Source organism: Lathyrus oleraceus, chromosome 5 (assembly GCF_024323335.1).
Source record: "Lathyrus oleraceus cultivar Zhongwan6 chromosome 5, CAAS_Psat_ZW6_1.0, whole genome shotgun sequence".
Classification (NCBI taxonomy): Eukaryota; Viridiplantae; Streptophyta; class Magnoliopsida; order Fabales; family Fabaceae; genus Lathyrus; species Lathyrus oleraceus.
Window position 1 is genome coordinate 622,735,524 of NC_066583.1, and position 6,000 is coordinate 622,741,523.

A 6,000-nucleotide genomic window follows, 5' to 3' on the forward strand; every position below is an offset into this window, starting at 1 on the left:
AATTAGTTTGTACCATATCTCTAAGATTTTGATGATAATAAAGCTTTTAGAGAATAATTGTATATATTAATAAATATTCAAGTGTGCATGACCATAGACTAAAATTTCTCATATAAACTTAGTGCTGGTACTGAAAATGAACATTTAAAAAGAAGTTAAAAGATCCAAAATCTGAAGGATCAGAAGGAGGTCAACTTCTGAAGACCAAACTCTGAAAGAGGTCAACTTTTGAATACTAGACTCTCAAGACTCGGACTCTGAAGAAGGTCAACGCAAGGATCAAGAAGACTTACTATCAGACTCAGAGATAATTTTGTCTTCTACTGATCATGTATAGATCCAAACAAAAATATGCACAGAGAGTTGGAATGTAATCGATAATTTCTCTTAAAGAAAAGAGAAATCAAATGTCTTCTCAACGCCATTAACCATGTCAAGAAACATTCTAATGTCTATGATCAAGCTTCTCAAAGACTCACTTGTGATATCTCTTCTCTTCAACGACTCTTTTTCTTCTCTCTATATAAGGAGTTGAAGATTTGAAGAAAGATAACTCATTCTTGACAATCAAAAGAGATGTTACTCTATCAATCCAAAAGCATAAGTTTAATTTAGAATTTCTTATCATTTGTATATCTTAGAAATTCATAAGTCTTAAGAGTCCTTTTGAGTTGTATATATCCAAACAATCTTTTATCTGATTAATTTAGATTGTTAGAAGTCTCTTGCTTGTGTGGTTAAGTATATGAAGTATCTTGCTCATGTGCTTGAGTATTAGAAGTCTCTTACTTGTGTGTTTGAGCATTGAAAGTATTTTACTTGTGTGCTTGAGCAATTGTAATTCGTAGTGATTATAGTGAAATCAATTGGAAGTGCAAGAGGGTTGAACTACTCTCGTTTTGTGGGAGGAACTAGTATAAATGTGTTACATGTCTCTCTTTCTTTCACTCTTTACCTTTGAACTTGTTTTTATCCGCTGCAAACACTTGACTCTGTATCAGATTCTAGACACTGAATACAGAATTTGATAAGAGATTTTTAGAAAAGAAAGAAAAAGCTAACACAATTCAACCTCCATTTCTTGTGTTTTACTCACCTTCATTGCCCTCCATTCATTTATTTATTTACAACCTACATTATATGTTTTATAGGTGTTTTGACAATTCATCTATGATAGATGGTCTTTTGAATGTTTTTAGAATTTGACTGATGGTTTGGGAGTCTGATTCATTAGAATCAGAGTTAGAGCTTAGTTTAGGGGAAGACGTGACAATTTCTATGGGTTTAACCATGTCATGCTTGGGTGAGGGTGTGTGTTTAAAGGAATACGTAGGTGATTGGTGTGAGTTCATTGTATGTCTATGTGCAAGATTCCAGTCAGATCCTAGAGAGACTCATTTAAATGTTGTTAAGAGAATCTTTAGGTATCTGAAAGGAACTACTAGTTTAGGTATGCTTTATAAAAAATCCATAGAATATAAGATAGTTGAATTATGTGATACTGACTATACTAGGGATAGAATTGAAAGGAAAACCGCAAGTGGAAACTATCAAAATTCATAGGTGAAAACCTTATATCCTTGGCTAGTAAGAGACAAACAACAATTACTTTGTTTATAGCAGAAGCATAATACATCTCAGCTGCAAGTTGTTGCACACAACTACTTTGGATGAAATATCAGTTATAAAACTATCAAATATGTGGAAGTAGTATTCCAATCTAATGTGACAATAGTGATGCTATCTATTTAAGAGAGAATCCAATTCAACATTCAAGAACCAAACACGTTGAAATAAAACGTCATTTTATTGGAGACTATGTTCAGAAAAGTGTGATAGATATACAATTCATTGACATTGATAATCAATGAGATGATATATTTATCAAGCCTCTTGCTATAGAAATGTTTGATTTTATTAAAAAGAAATTGAACATGCATTTTATAAAAGAATAATGTTTGCTTCTGAATGGTTGATCAGAGTCTGATGATGATCAGAGGCTTTGAATTAGCTTATGATGAATAGTAGCCTATGGTGCTCAGAATATAATAAATTGTCCATGATAGCATATAAGTGGAAAATATTTCAACTATCTTTTGACAATTGTCCCACTTATATGTCACGTATATGAAAGGTTTTCTAACATGGGTATTAACTGTTGGGTAATAATCGTTAGACGATGATGAATTTCTTTGAATATTGTGTCTTGCGCCTTCATTGTCATTAATTTTTGTTTTAATGAAAATGGAAAATCTCTTTTCATTCAAAACATTCAAAAGTTCAGAATTCACACATTTCTCTCACTTCACAACCCACACTTTCGTTCTCAGTCCTTCTTAGAAAAACAAGTTTTCAAAAATCCATTTAGAACCCTAAACCCTAAACCTCTCTCTTTATGGCGTCTTCTTCTCAACAAAAATCTCAAGCTCCAATGGTAGTAGATTATGGAGAGGGTCTTCACATCAAACCCAAAACAACGAAGGTCGAAGAGAATGAACTCAAGTTGATTTTGGAGAAAATAGTGGACTTTGAGTCCTTCAGGGTAAATGGATATCCTCTAAAAGAGTATTTTGAAGTTCAAAGGTGGATGTATTACTTCAAAATTCTCAATGGACCTATTTACCCCTATCTAGTTAAGAATTTTTAGGTTAGGGCAAATGTTTTTGATGACGTTGCTGCTGATTCTGAGGTAAGACAAAATATTACTGAAGTCAAAGCAAACAAAGCAAAAACAAGAGTTGACTTGGGATTGAAGGAGTTTAAGGATGTTGAGATTAAATCTGCAGCGATGGAAGTTTAAGTAACCATCACTCAGAGCCACATTGCTCAAATCATTTGTGTGACAAATGAATAAAGGTGTGCTCTTAACACCAAAGAAGTAAAGTTAAACAAATCATGTTTGTTTCTCACCTCTAAAGATTTTGGAAAGGTGAAGAATATGCATATTGCATATAGGATTTTGTTTAGAATCCTTATTGGGCGTCTGACTCCCAGGGAAGGTAGTATTAATCAAATATTATGGGATCATAGACACTTCATTTGGTTTCTGGTGAACAGAGAGAAGATCAATCTTGTTGCAAACATATTTAATCATCTTTGTGAAGCTATCAAAGAAAGCCATAAGAATGACAAGAAGAATGCAGAATGTTCCTTGTGTTAGGCTTATGTCTGAGCTATTCAATTATAACAGATTGATTGATCAATTATAACAAATTGATTGAGACTCTGAAGGAAGCTGGTGTAACACCCCAGACTGCTTTCAGGATTACCGACTGACCCCACAAACCAACACGAGTCTTTTCAGCATGTTTTATCCTCACTCGCACGCTTTCCGAGAAACTTCCCATAAGGTCACCCATCCCAAGATTGCTCCAAGTCAAGCACACTTAGCTGTGGAGTTCTTATGGAATGGGTTACCGAAAACAAGATGCATCTTCTTTTCGGTAGCCTAACAGATAAGAACTTCATAGTTAAGCGTTCTTAACTTGGAGTAGTATTTGGATGGGTGACATTCTGGGAAGTTTCCTGGAAAACGTGCGAGTGGGGACAAAACATGCTGAAAAGACTCGTGTTGGTTTGTGGGGTCAGTCGATAATCCTTAAAGTAGTCTGAGGCGTTACAGCTAGCACTGCTCGGGATTTGGAAGAACCCTTTGGAAGCATTCTATCTGCTATTGTTCTGGGCAATAAAAAAATCATCTAAAAGAAGGATGTTCTGAAGTCAGAAGCAGGACTAAAAATTAGAAGTGGCAAGTCTGCATATATTGAGGATTTTAATATCATCTCTGAGTTGGACAACCCATCGGTGGTTTAAGAGTATATGAATATGTCCAGAGAAGAAAGTGGTGTTATTCTGACTATGGATATTCTAGATGCACCAGAAGGCGTGTACAAGCCCTTTAGGAAGAGAAAAAAGGTTGCATCTTAAGCTCAAAAGGAGATTCATAAGCCTCATAAGAAGAAGTTTGTATCACTTATTCAGAAGGAAAGGAATGAGGTAGTCTCTTCCACTATCTATATACCTACCAAGACAAGGAATTGAGCCTCTGGGAAAACTACTTTGAAGACAACTTCTTCATTTATCTCATCAGCTCCTGTGAAGAAACTCAGGAAGATGACTCTACCAGTTGAAAAAGAAGAGGAATATATTCAACCTCTGGTCAGGAAGACCAAAGAGGTGGAGAAATAGGCTCAAGACTTGTTCATATGAGTTATTCAAGAAGGATCCAAAATGCTATCATTTGCATTGAAGAATAAGGCTACGGCTGAGCCATCAGATGTTGAGATTCTGTAGGAACAAGTTTTGCAAGTAGAAGCTACTGCTTGTTGTGGGAGTAGAGAAAGATGTTGAAGCTTCACATGCTACAAAAGTTATAAACTCAGTTATTAGTTTGAATCATATCTATGGTTCAACTTTATATTCTTCATGTTCTCTATCTGTAACCAAAACAACAAACTCACATCAATCACCTACATATTCCCTCTGAACACACACCCTCAACCCAAACATGACATGGTTCTACCCTTAGAAATTGCCATGCCTTCCCCTAAACTAACCTCTAACTCTGATTCTGATGAGTCAGATTCACAAACCATCAGTTTGATTCTAAAAACATCCATAAACCACCTGTCATAGATGGATTATCAAAATACCTAGTTGGTGAGTTCACTTCAGAGAATCAATCTGAACAAAACCAACTAGTGTGTATCCTATAATCTGAACAACCCACTCCCATAAACACCGTGATTGATACTAATCATATCATGGAAAAAATACAAGAAGATCAACCTATAGAAGCCACACCACTTCAAGACATACCTTTAAAAACCAGAACATCTGAAACTCACCAACCAGAAAACCAAACCAACTTGTTCAACCTAAACCTGAAAAAACCATACCAGACCAAACCATACTAGAAGCCCAACCTGAAGCACAATATCCTGACCTAAAAATCTCTCATCCTCAACAATATGAACACCATTATTCCCCTTAAAAAGAACTAGATGATGTATCAAAATACGACACAATAATAATATCTTTCTCTGAAGAAATATCCCAATTTGTCCCTTTCACCACCTCAACCAACTCATAATATAAATCATCCACCTAATATCCAAGCCCAGGCGGGAAGAATTTAAAATTGTTATTATGATAAGATTCGGGATCTGGTTGTTTAAAGACTTACAAGATCTGACTCTATTTCTTATGCTGCTAAGTGGGACACGCTCATAACCTATATGAATGCATCTCTACAAAATCTAAAGACTTTCACTTCTGAGTCTGTAGCTTCTTCTAGCCAAAAGTAAGAGAAATTATAGGCGAAACTGGATACTGTAGCTACTAATCAAGAGGTAATGAGAGCTCATCTTCAAATTGTAGTTGCTAATCAAGACTCTCTAGTAAACAAACAAGAAGAAATGGATGCTCAGTTGAAATTTGTGGTTGCAAGGCAAAAGGATATGGGGTCAGATATTAAAGTCATCCTAGAGATTATGAAGAAACCACCATAGGCTTTAGGACTCAACACCTTCTGTTGTTTTTTGAAATATTTTGCAATCTGACAACTATTTTATTTGGTTTAATGATATTTTTCTTCAATATCTTTTCCTGATTCCTTTTTTTTATGAAAAAAGTGGGAGTAAGATAAATATGTATTTAAGCACATAAATCTGATAGTTAAGAACTAATTCTTGCTTAAATTCTGAGGAATAATTTATTGTGTTTTAAAGATAAAATTTAATTAACCTAGATAGAACTTAGGGGGGGCTTACAAACCTCATCTTTTGGATGATTAGACTTAGAGGGAGCTTGCAGACCTCAAACTCTGAAGTCAAATTGTTAATAAATTAACAACCATTTATCTTAAATACTTGTGTTTGTCATCATAAAAAAAGGGAGATTATTGGAATAAAATTGGTTTGTACCATATCTCTAAAATTTTGATGATAACAAAGTATTTAAAGAACAATTGAGTATATTAATAAATGTTCAAGTGTGAAT